This window comes from Podarcis raffonei, chromosome 13 (assembly GCF_027172205.1).
Source record: "Podarcis raffonei isolate rPodRaf1 chromosome 13, rPodRaf1.pri, whole genome shotgun sequence".
Classification (NCBI taxonomy): Eukaryota; Metazoa; Chordata; class Lepidosauria; order Squamata; family Lacertidae; genus Podarcis; species Podarcis raffonei.
In genome coordinates this window covers 47664552-47677635 of record NC_070614.1, presented here as the reverse complement: position 1 = coordinate 47677635, position 13084 = coordinate 47664552, and positions in this window count along the sequence as shown.

The following is a 13084-nucleotide window of genomic DNA, read 5'->3' as shown; positions in this document are numbered from 1 at the left end:
AATCCTCCTGGGGTTACGAGGTTCACGGAGCCTTCGTGACCCCTCTAGACCTCCGTGTTGCTCGAGACTCCCCCGAAGGGCAGGCTCGCGCTCCTTCCCGTGGCTGCGGCATTCCAGAAGCCCTCCTCCTATATTTTTAGTTTTCAACTCCACTTCTCTTGCAGGATATTGGACTAAATTCTCCATAAGATTAAGGTATATTTAAAAACAACAACAACACACAATGTGCATGAGCAAGTTGCATTGGTTTTAAGTTCATGTCAGCTTAATTCTAATGTTCTTTGTTAATGGGCTGTAGCTTACTTTGTATCAGTCAGTGGGACACTCCAAAACATGCACACCCCTCAACTTTCCCAATTAAATTAGGAAAGCATTTTGCTGGCATGCTCTCATATGAAAGCACAGCACCAAAACCACACAAGACCATGGCATCTCAAAATGTGTGTTTTGGAGTGCCGTGCTCTTGAATGGGTCACATAAATCTCACGGAAGCATGGCCCCAGAAGATGTGCATTCTGGTTTTGGTTAGCCTTTTAAGGTGCCAAATGACTCCATGCTGATCTTATTGTAATATGTCGTTTTTGTTAATTATATCATTTAATTTTAAGCTTGTTAAAGGCTAAGGAGTAAACCCTACACAAATCCAAACTGGAGTCCCCAAGATGGTTGGATGGTGCCTTGTATGCCTCCTTCTTGCATCTTCTGCAGTCAAGCTGGTGCCAAACGTATTGCTCTGCTTTCCTTTGAGCCACATAAGTGAAGCTGAGAGGGAGGGGTTCTTGTCTTCTGGCAAGCCCAGGACCTCCACATACCCTGCCCAGGCTTGTGCCCCATGGAGGTAATTTTTGGTTCTGCTAGCACAGTGGTTTGACTTCACCTCTGGAAGTGCACTCCATTGTCTCTTGAGACAGATGGATGCCAACAATATCTTAAAGGTAAAGGTAAAGGTACCCCTGCCCGTATGGGCCAGTCTTGACAGACTCTAGGGTTGTGCGCTCATCTGACTCTAGAGGCCGGGAGCTGGCGCCGTCTGCAGACACTTCTGGGTCACGTGGCCAGCATGACATTGCTGCTGTGGCGAGCCTGCACCAGCGCAGCACACGGAACGCCGTTTACCTTCCCGCTATTAAGCGGTACCTATTTATCTACTTGCACTTTAAGGGTGCTTTCGAACTGCTAGGTGGGCAGGAGCTGGGACCGAAAGACGGAAGCTCACCCCGCCACGGGGATTCGAACCGCCGACCATGCGATCGGCAAGTCCTAGGCACTGTTGTTTTACCCACAGCGCCACCCGCGTCCCACCTAACAATATCTTAGCCTGATTTATATGTATTCTTTTGTAAAATTAGTTTAATCATAGTTACTAAGGACCATATTTTCTCAATCCATTCAGTTACAGCAGGAGATATGCCCATCTAGATTTTTAGCTATTATAATAATAGCAGCAGCAGTAGTTATAACTGGAACCTTTTGTAACATTTTTGTAAGATTCAAAGTTATTGTGAATGCCTAACGTTGATAGGCAGAGCCCAGGGTGGGGGAATGAGATGGTTCATCACCCTTTTTAAGCAGGTGTGATAACACAGAGTGCTCCAGTAAAGGGGTCTGGATGGAAGATTCTGTCATGAATCCCAGCTGGGGAGCTGATGGGCCATAGAACTTTAAATGGTGAATGGGGGGGGCAGCTTAGTAGATCAGTCTCTTGACTCTAACCCAGGCATGACCCTGTTCAACATCAACCTTCAACCAGGAGGCTGACTCAGGACGCATAGACAATACCTAAGTCTACCTATATTCATAATCAAAAAAGTTGTGGCCATTTTCAACTCTAGAACATTGTTTATTTTTTCTCCATCTGTCTCCAGGGAACACTGTGCATTATCAAATGTCAAAAGGTAGGGAGTGGTTTAAAAACAGCAGGGGAGAGCAGGCACCATCTCACCCTCAGGATTGTGGGTGCCCGCCGCCACACATGGGCGTGCAACATCATGCAGCCAGTGAGTCACCCTTTTCTCCATGGAGGGACTGGACCTCAGAGGCAGGGAGACTAACTTCACGCCAGAGCCCTACTCCCAGGGAAAGGATGCCTTGCTGGTTAGCTGTGATGTGCAGACCTGAACTCCTTCTCTCACTTTCTTCATTGATTTTGTGGATGCCTGGCCCCCACAATTATATTATTTTGGGTGTTCAAACACCCACAGCTCCCTGGAGTTGGCTCCTATGGGGGAGGGAGAACTGTGTGCAGTGCTTAAAGTTTGTGTCTGGCCCACAGCACTGTCTCACTGTTTCATTGTTAGTTTCTGTTTGCCACTGAGCAGCTGCTTAGGGTCACAAGACTCTGTTTACATTCCAGACACCTTCCATACTGTTGGAAGTCTCACCGGATGGGAGATGGATGTGACGTTAGTGGTTTCCTGTTCCTTTGTTCCTCTGTAAGAACCTTTCTGATATCCTAGAAAGATACCATGCAAACCACCTTTGCCTTATTTTGGAGCTTTGTGGTGTATGAAACCACATGTCAGAACCAAAAATTCTCATGCGCTTGATGAATGGTTTCTTGCCAAACATCTTTTCATAGGGGGTACAACCAATCGGTGATGATAATCTGTGATTAAAAGTATAAACAAAACAGCTTCTTTTGCCCTTCTTCTTTGACAAATACACATGGATCAGCTTTACCTGGCTGAAAACCTAGACAAAAAAACACTTCAGTGAGTTTAGAGTGCCAGCATCGTGCACTTTGTTTGAGACCATATAGGGACTTTTGGTGGAGAATGTGTTTTTGCCTGCCTGGACTATATCATTGAACAGTGATGATGTCTCCTGATGGTTTGAATGGGAATAGGGAGGAGTGTGTGTGAGAGAGGGTAAAAAATAGACACTATAAATTAGTAAAAATTGCTTTCGGTATTCTGCCCATTTTTACCTCTGGTTCCACCCACCCCAGCAATTGGCCTTCAGATGGTTACTCAGAAGGGAATTCAGACCTCATGCTGAAAGGTTTGCCATCCATCCAGTTCAGCAAGTGAGTCAAGCTACTTAAAAAAATAACATCTTAACTGTATAGAGTAGTCTTGATTCCCATTCGCTTGGAGAGAAGCAGAGTTGGAAAATGGCCTTTATCTCAAAATTTAGCAATGACTTTCTGTCATCCGTTTGCCATGGAAAAGTCATTCGCTCAACTTTTCTGCTTCTAAGGAGGAGAACTGTGAGTAAAATAGCCAAAGAGCCACTCAGAATCCGAACTCTGAAAAGTCATTCATAATTGTCCCCAGCAATTACCCAAATCACAGCAATTTCTTCACCAGGTCAAACTTCCAGATGCTTCCCAGAAGCAGCTAGAAAACAACAAGCAAGGGTGAAAGTGGTTATAACTAACCCTGTGTACTGAGACATGGGGTAGGGGCCAGAGGCAGTCAGGGCTCTAGAAATTAAATTTCTGATTTTGAAATCACTGATTGTATTCAAAGAATGCATCTGTTACACTTTGATTAAATGCAGCACACACTCTCTATTATAGGGCCGGCTTAAGTGAGCCATATATCATCAAATGTAGCCTTTTCTAAGGAAGCTAGGATGGGTGAACACAAAAGAGTCTTTGTTCAGAAGGAAGCATGGCTGCCAGGATGCTGCTGCTATTGTTGTTGCTGTTTCTGAAACCTCATGTTTCTAATCCTTCTAATACTTTCAGGTGTCCTGTGAATGATCCCATTCCTGTTCCACATGAGTGGTACCAGCCAGGGGACCTCATCATTGGTGGAATTGTTTCTCATATCTATTATGTTTCCCATGAAATTTTGTTCAACGATCACCCAACACAGAACCTGTTCGATATTTCAGCGTAAGAATCTTCCATGCCCCTAACATTCCTTCAAAACGCATTTCCTTTTCTCTCATATCTATTAGTCAAGAATACTAAGGAGAGGAGTATCTTATAACTGACATTTGTAACAGCAATGCCTTGATGAATCATCAATGTTCATTGATCTGCATGGTGTTTATTAGCTTAGATGCATTGATAAGAAATAAAAAAACTCTTTTCAGTATCAATTAATTTGAAAAAAGAAAGCTGTAAAGTATCGTAGTATTTTAATTTTTGTAATTCCTTTACTTTATTTGCAGTGTGGTGACCAAATTCTACCAACATGTCCTTGCCTTGGCATTTGCTGTGAAAGAAATAAATGAGAATCCGAACATTTTGCAGAATGTCACACTTGGCTTCCACATCTACGACAGCTATTATGATGCAAGGATGACCTACCGTACTACTTTAGACCTCCTCTTCAAAATGTGCAAATTTATCCCCAACTACAAATGTGATACCCGGAAAAACCTCATAGCCATCATTGGAGGACTTGGCTCTGATACGTCCTTCCATATGGCAGATTCATTAGGTCTCTACAAGATTCCCCAGGTAAGATATTTGGGATTTGTCTTTTTTCCCTTTCTGAGCTGTATGCAATGGGGTTTTTTCTACTTAGAAAAAAAAAGTTGTGCTTTGAGTGAAACTTTAGAGTAAATATTACCTGATGTGTCTACTCTGAGTAGAAAAATGAGTCTACTTGCAATACAATTTAGTTGGGTACAACCTTACACCTTTATCCCCTTTTTGCTGTACGTTTCTTTTTTACTGATCTGCTCAAATCACAAATCAAAATGCCATTTTCACAGAAGCTTAGAAAAAGCCATCAAAGGAAGAATCATTCAATTAAACCTATAAATGGCTTGAAATAATATTTGTTGAATAAAGAGTTACCTTGAACAGAAGAAATTAATTTCACGTAACTACAAAACATATTTACATTTTCTTATAGCTTTCATATGGTTCCTTTCCTCCAGAGGAGAGTGACACAATTCAGTCCCCATCCTTTTATCACATGGTGCCCAATGAAGCCCACCAGTACATTGGGATTATCAGCTTGCTTAAGCATTTTGGATGGAAGTGGGTTGGACTTTTTGCTCCTAATGATTACAGTGGAGAAAATTTCATCAAGAACCTGGAGCCACTGCTTTCTCAAAATGGAATTTGTTCAGCCTTTACTCAAAGAATCCCACAACAAGTCCGTCTTGACCACCTGGATGAAATGCGTGATGCGGCCATAAACATGAATGTACCCTTCACAGAAAAGGAAGTCACTACATTTATTGTCTATGGAGACCCTCTAACAATTATAGTGCTGAGAGGTATTATATTTTTGCGAGACCCTTCAAACAGGGAAAACACAGGATTCAAAAAGCTGTGGATCTTCACAGCCCAGACTGATTTCATATTAACAGAACTCTGTAGATTTTTGGATTTTCAGCTGTTCCAAGGTGCCATATCCTTCACAATTCATTCACAAAATCTTCTAGCGTTCAAGGAATTTCTTCAAATCATAAACCCTTCCTGGACCCAGAGAGGTTTCTTCAAAGTCTTCTGGGAACAAGCTTTTGACTGTATATTTCCAAATCCCAGTGTTCCAATGGACACCAATGAAGTGTGTACTGGGGAGGAGAGCCTGGGCAGTCTTCCAAGGTCTCTGTTTGAAATGGAGTTAGCTGGCCACAGTTACAGTATCTACAATGCTGTTTATGTGGTGGCCCATGCTTTGAATGCCATTTACTTGTCTAGATGCAAGAAGAGACCAATGAAGAGTAGTGGAAGATTAAAACTTCAAAATATTCAGGCTTGGCAGGTAATGCTTTACACATGAAGAGCAGCAAGAAATATGATTCTTTCATGGAATTATTAAGTACAATCTAAGATTTCATGCAAAACTAATGTGTAATTGCATAGCCCAATTACGATAGTGACAAAGATTTATGTTTTGACATTTGCTCTTGTTTATTTTGCTTAAAAAAAATATTTTCCCACTGAATGCATAATGAATTTTCCATCTATTTGGGCCATCTATCTTTTCCCCCATCCTTACATTCATGATGTTTTCCACAAACAATTACCTGCTGCCTTATGGTCAATACTTCTTCTACTATATATTTCTTTATTTACCTCATTCTTACTATAAAATAAAAAGGGCTTCTGAATTTCTGTTTGTCAGTAACATCAAAAACATTATTGACAATATTCACTGAAGAATGGTCTACTTTCTCTTAGGCAATATTTCACTAATCTTCCAACAGAAATGTCTCAGATAAATTCTCCCAGAAAGTAGCTCACACACCAGTTGTAAATTTGCACTGGCACTCAGGGAAACTTCCCTCAGTCATATAACCACCTCAGACATAGAGAAACACAGCCTTCTGCAGACTGATTCCCCATTCAGGCTCTTACACAGCTTTTGAGCAATATATTGGTTCATCTGCTCTTATGTCACTCACCCCTCTCTTGGTTCACAGGAGCAGATAGGTTCTCAGTCTCCCAGTATAGAAAATGACATTTTCAGAGGATCAAATGTTCATCCCCTGTTAGATATTCAGTCCGCCATCTACTGTGTCAAAGCAGATTATTTTTAAAGCTTGCTCTATGGAAAGTGAAGCTACAGAACTGTATCTAAATAATGCTCATAAAGAAAGGTGATTGTAAATCATGGTAGTTAGTTCAACACCTCCATTATGTTTCCACCCCTTATCTCACTTTTCCCCTTTCAATTAGCTGCACCATTTTCTTCCTGAAATTTCATTTAACAACTCAGCTGGAGAAAGAGTGTCCTTTACTAATAAAAGAGAAATGGGAGGTAGATTTGACATCACGAACATGCTCACCTTCCCAAACAAGTCTTTCCTTCGAGTGAAGGTTGGATGGGTCGATCCCTATGCTCCCGACAGAAAAGAATTCACTATTCATGAAGACATGATTATATGGAACAATGCTTTTAACCAGGTAGAGAATCTGGGTATTCCTTTGATGCGATGCACTTTTGAGATAGCCACCACTTTTATCTTTGATAGATTCATGGGAAAACAATGTTTTAATAATATTTATTACATTTCATTTATGAGTGGCAGAGCTTAGAATGATTCAGGTAAAAATTATTTATTCATGTGCAGAATATGGTTTGTCTCTACTTCAACGGGAAACTGTCCATGACTCAGCTGAAGATCATGTCAAAATTGGGCTAACAATCCCCAATCTTCTATGTATTCCTAGAGAGTTAATATTGGTTCCCAACCTGAACCGCATCTAGAAGGGGCCAAAAGGCTGTCAGCTAGCTTCTTCTGACTTCATTTGTTGCTATATTCTGCTGCTGGTTAGGAGACCATGGAGGATGAGTGACTGCTACCTGCTTCCCCCCTCCTACTTTGCCTACTGTGAACTAAATCTTCCCTTCTAGTATGCAGCATGAGATTAGCTTAGCATCATAGTTTGGGCCCATTAGGAATTTCTGATATGTCTTGTGATTGACTGCTTAGAGTGGGCTAGGTGACCTATTCCAATTTATCCACCTACCCACTAGTGCATGGTAAGTACAGCTACACTTCAGGTGAATTCTGGTTCTCACCACTTTTCATAGGGCTCTGTGAACCATGTCGGTGACTTTTTGAGATAAACATGTGTCATAGTGGGTTTAACAGCCTGATAGAAGATTTAAACATGTCCCATACATGTTCTATGCTATTTATAAATTCCTAAAGTTACTGCTAATAAAGTGTATCTTGTGTCTTGCCTTTTTTTTTCTTGGTTTCCTAACAAAAAAATAGGCCGATGGCTCTGCTTTGTATGAAGCAGCTTTCTAATGCTTTTTGCTTTATGTTCACATTTTTATTTGCAGTGCAGTGACTGAATATTTTTTTAAAATAAATATCTCTCCTTTATGAAATTATTTCCAATTTCTGGACAGGTGGTGCCCATTTCTGTATGTAATGACCACTGCCATCCTGGTTGTCAGAAGAAAAGGAAGGAAGGGAAGAAATTTTGCTGCTACGATTGTACTCTATGTCCAGAAGGGAAGATTTCAGAAAAGAATGGTATATTACATTTTAGTTGTTCAACACTCCTAATGATTATTGCATAAGATCCTTGGAAAAGAATTAATGACTATACTTTGCATTTGCCTGTACAGGCGCATAATGACTGACACAGGAGACTGGTATTGGGTTGAACTTGGCCACAACTTTATTGATTACTGGAATGTTTGGTTAAGGTACTGGGCACGTATGCAGCATCAGGTGGCCCACCTGCTACTTGGTAGGAACCTGGTGGGTTGAACTTGTGCTAGGGAGTTGTCAACTTTTCCCTTTTCTTGCGAGAAATCCTATTCGGAATAAGGGAATTTCCCTTAAAGAAAGGGAAACGTTTATAGCTATGCTTCCCCCCTGGGCGGGCCATAAATATAGGTGGGTGGAAAACCACAAAACAATTGGCCAAGAGGGCAGGTTGAACCTGGCCACCCCTTAAATCAGCTAGAGGAGGGCTGGTAGTAGCCCCCAAGCCACTGCCTCTGATTGGCTAAGTGGGAACTGACTGCCCTTACCTGAAAGCCCAAAGCGACTGGATGTCGACAGCTCCAGGGGACCGTCACCTCCCATAGCCGGATGATGGTGGCCTCACTGGACCCACACTATCCTGCTTAGAGTGGTGTACTAATCAATAAGGACAATTATCTGGGATTTGCAGATTTCTGATAGATTCAACAGAATGCTCAAAGGGTAATTCACATAATGACCATCAGCTCAGAAAAAATCAGAAGGTTGAGATCAACAGGCAGCAAAGGGCGCACATGAATAGTCACTGAAATTTGACCCTATCCTATATTTCAGATATGGATGACTGTGTCAGATGCCCAGCAGATCAATATCCAAACAAGAACAAAAATGGATGCATCCCCAAAACAATCAGCTTTCTTTCTTATGATGAATCTTTTGGGATCGGCTTGGCCTCCCTTGCTCTTTCTTTTTCACTGCTCACAACTTTCGTGATAGGAACTTTTATTAAATACAAAGACACTCCCATTGTCAAAGCTAACAACAGGGATCTCACCTACACTCTCCTCATTGCGCTCCTGCTCTGCTTCCTCTCATCATTTCTGTTCATCGGACACCCTGGGAAAGTGACCTGCCTCCTTCGCCAACCAATGTTTGGCATCGTCTTCTCACTGGCTGTTTCATGTGTGTTGGCAAAGACTGTCACTGTAGTTGTAGCTTTCATGGCCACCAAGCCAGGGTCCAGTATGAGGAAGTGGGTAGGGAAAAAACTGTCCAACTCTGTTGTCCTTTCCTGCTCCCTCGTTCAAGCAATTATTTGTACTGGATGGTTGATGACCTCTCCACCATTTCCAGATCAAGACATGTTCTCGGTAATGGAAGAAACCATTGTGCAATGTAATGAAGGCTCAGTGACCATGTTTTACTGTGTCTTGGGCTACATGGGCCTCCTGGCCATTGCCAGCTTCATTGTGGCATTTGCAGCTCGCAAATTACCTGACTGTTTTAATGAAGCCAAGTTTATTACCTTCAGCATGTTGCTGTTTTGCAGTGTTTGGCTTTCTTTTGTCCCAACCTACCTGAGCACCAAAGGGAAATTCATGGTGGCAGTGGAGATTTTCTCCATCTTATCCTCAAGTGCTGGGTTATTGGGCTGCATCTTTGCACCTAAATGCTACATCATTGTGCTCAGGCCTGAGCTGAACAACAGGGAGCAACTTATAAGGAGAAAGATGTAAACTGTAACTTTTTGAAAATATATATATATTGTATTTATGTCTATTAAATGTTTTAGTGTAAAAATGCTTGGTCACCTTAGATCAGGGATCAGGAACATCTGGCCAGTGGGCCTAATTTTGCGCAGCCGAGGCCCCAATTCTTAGGCCATTCCTGACCAATCACACCTACCATCCTCACAGCTGACATTTTATGTGGCTTCCAAGAAACAATCTGGAGCCTAAGGAGAGTTTCCAGTTTTTCTCTTCCTGGGGTCCCTCTGGAGGGGTCTTTAAAACAAATTTAGCCCCTGCAAGTCTTATTAGAAGTTGCTGAAGGAAAAAGAGTGTGAGGAACATAATGAGATCGATCTTTCTAGGAGCAGGCGAAACTGCTAAGTGTGCCTGTTAAATTTGCTGTAATGCTGAATATGCACACTTGTATTTATGCTACTCAGATGTTGCTTTTCACATGTTTTTATTTTTGCTATTTTGTTGTTTTGCTTTTTTATTCTGAATTTTTTTTTTTTGCAATGATTGATTTTCAAATGCAATCTTTTAAAAGGGCATAGGATGTCAATCAAATCAACCAAAGTCCTGATTATAAAGGAACATTTTCCCCTGGCATCCAAAGATGTAAAATGAATGTGCCAGGTGAATTTCCCCAAGGAGAGCATTCCACAAACAGGGAGCCACTGAGAATAACAATTTTTTGTGTTGCCACCCTCTGGACCTCTTGAGGAGGAGGCACACGAAGGAAGGCCTCAGGTGATGATCTCAGGGTCTGGGTAGGTTCATATGGAAAGGGGCAGTCCTTGAGGTAATGCAGTCCTGAGCCATTTAAGGCTTTATTGGTCAAAACCAGCACTTTTAATTGAGCCTGTAAACAAATTGGTAGCCAGTACAGTTGGACCAGGATTGGTGTAATATGCTCAAACCATCTTGCTCCAGTGAGCAATCTGGCCGCTCAATTCTGCACCAGCTGAAGTTTCCGAACCATCTTCAGAGACAGCCCTACGTATAACGCATTGCATTTATCTAACCATGAGGTTACCGGTGAATAGACAACAGTAGTTAGGCTATCCCTTTCCAAATTGGGGCGTAGCTGGCCCACCAGCAGAAGTTGATGGAAGGCACTCCGGGCAACTGAGGCCACCTGAGTCTTGAGCAACAGCAAAGGATCCAAAAATACTCCCAAGCTACGAACCTGATCCTTCAGAAGAAGTGCAGCCCAATTGAGAGCAGGCGATCTCCCACCCATCTGGTCTAGGGAACTCAGTCTTATCTGGATTGAGTTTCAGTTTGTCAGCTCTCATCCAGTCCATTACCAAGACAAGGTGCTGGTCCAGCACTTCCACTGCCTCATGTGTGGATGTAAAGAAGAAATAGAGCTGAGTGTCAACATACTTCTGACAATGTACTCCAAACCTCCAGATAATCCCACCCAGAGGTTTCATGTAGATGTTAAACCAGGTGTGGGATAGGATTGAGCCTTGCGGAACCCCACATTGAAGGTTCCTCTGGGAACGACCATCCAAGTAGGCCTGGAACTACCACAAAGTGGTGCCACCCACCCTTAGTTCAGAAGAGTCGTTCCAGAAGGATAGCATGGTTGATGGTATTGAAAGCTGCTGAGAGGTTGAGCAGAATTAACAGGGGCATGTTTACTTTATCTCTCTCCCAACAGAGGTCAGCATACAGAGCGACCAAAGCAGTTTGCCCTGTACATTTTCTAATGTATACTTTTATTCTTCATTTAAGCAACTTTCCCCACTAAAATCTAAGAGTCCTAGAATTGGGAAGAATTCTGTGCATCATCTAGTCCAACCCCCTGCGATGCAGGAAGCTCAACTAAAGTATCCATGACTGATGACCACCCAAACTTTCATTAAAATGCTTCAGTGAAATACTTTGCCTCTCTTGGGAATCTGTTCCACTTTCAAACAGCTCTAACGGTCAGAAAGCTCTACCTGATATTTAGTTTAGGGTTCTCATGCCTATTCTTTTGGTGCTCCTCCATGTCCATCCAGGGAGATTTTACATTTTAAAGCAAATGTCTTGGATTTTGGGTTTAAAATATAAAAAATTATGCTCAAGTTGCTCTGGTTCTGCTCTGGCTCTGACTCAGGCTCAGACGTGGGTGGCTCAGACTCAGTGGCGGTGGAGTGGCTATCTGGTGATTGCCCTAAGAAAGCTGAACTTTTTGTGTCTGGAATGGGTCGAGGGGGAAGTGGCAATCATACGATGATCATGATCATTATGATGAGGAACAAAAGATTGTTAAGAATAAGTGTTGATGTATAAAGATTGAGGTTTTTAAGTTAAAATGGGTTAATTAAATTGATGGGGTGAATTTAGGAAAAGTATTTTAAGAATAAGTTTTGAAATATAAAGATTGAGGTTTATAAGTTAAAATTGGTTAAGTAAAATGAATCAGAGGAAACAAGGTAAAGTGTGGGGACAAAAATTTGCTGAGCTAAAAATTGGAATTGGAATACAAGAAGGGCAGGTGTGGGGAAGTCAAGGAAATTGGGTATGGAAAGTAAGTAATGCAAACTTTTTCAACTGTTGCTTTTTCTTTTTCTTTCTTCTCTCTTTTTTCTTTTCTGTTTTTCTTTTATATTTTTTTTGAAAATTTCAATAAATATATTTTTTAAAAAAATGATGAGGAACAGTCCTTGCTTAAGTTCCACTGTAACTGCTAAGAAAATTTAATTTTTTTAAAAAATGCAAAATGTAAAATTTCCCCATTTCTCCAGCATGGTAATAGATTGGTGGGTTCCTGCAACTGAGTCAAGACAGCTGTTTTTAAACTAGAGCATTGCTGTATAGAGAGGAGTTGGTTCCTATTCCCTTGGAAAGAAATGGAGTTGGGATATGTCCTTTATCTCAAAATTCAGCACTGCTATTTACCCAATAACTTCACTCTGAATATCCTGTTGTCAGATTACCATGGAAAATCATTTGATCACTTTTTTCTGCCTCTAAGGAGCAGAACTGTGAGTAAAAAAAAAGACAAATAGCAGCTCAGGCTCCAAACCCAGATGAAGTCATTCATAATCATACCCATCAATTACCCAAATGACGGCAATTTCTTCACCAGGTCAAACCTCCAGATGCATCCCAGAAGCAGCTAGAAAACAACAAGCAAGCCTGAAAGTGGTTATAACTAACCCTGTGCACTGAGACCTGGGGTAGGGGCCAGAGGCAGGCAGGATTCTAGCAATTAAATTTCTGATTTTGAAATCTCTGATTGTATTCAAAGAATACATTTGTTACACATTGATTAAATGCAGCACACACTCTCTGTTATAGGGCTGAGTTAAGTGAGCCATGTTTCATCCAATGTAGCCTTTTCTAAGGCAGCTAGGATGGATGAACACAAGAGAGTCTGAGTTCAGAAGGAAGCCTGAGTGCCAGGATGCTGCTGTTGGTGTTGCTGTTTCTAATACCTCCTCTTTCTAATACCTCTAATACTTTCAGGTGTCCTGTGAATGATCCTATTCCTG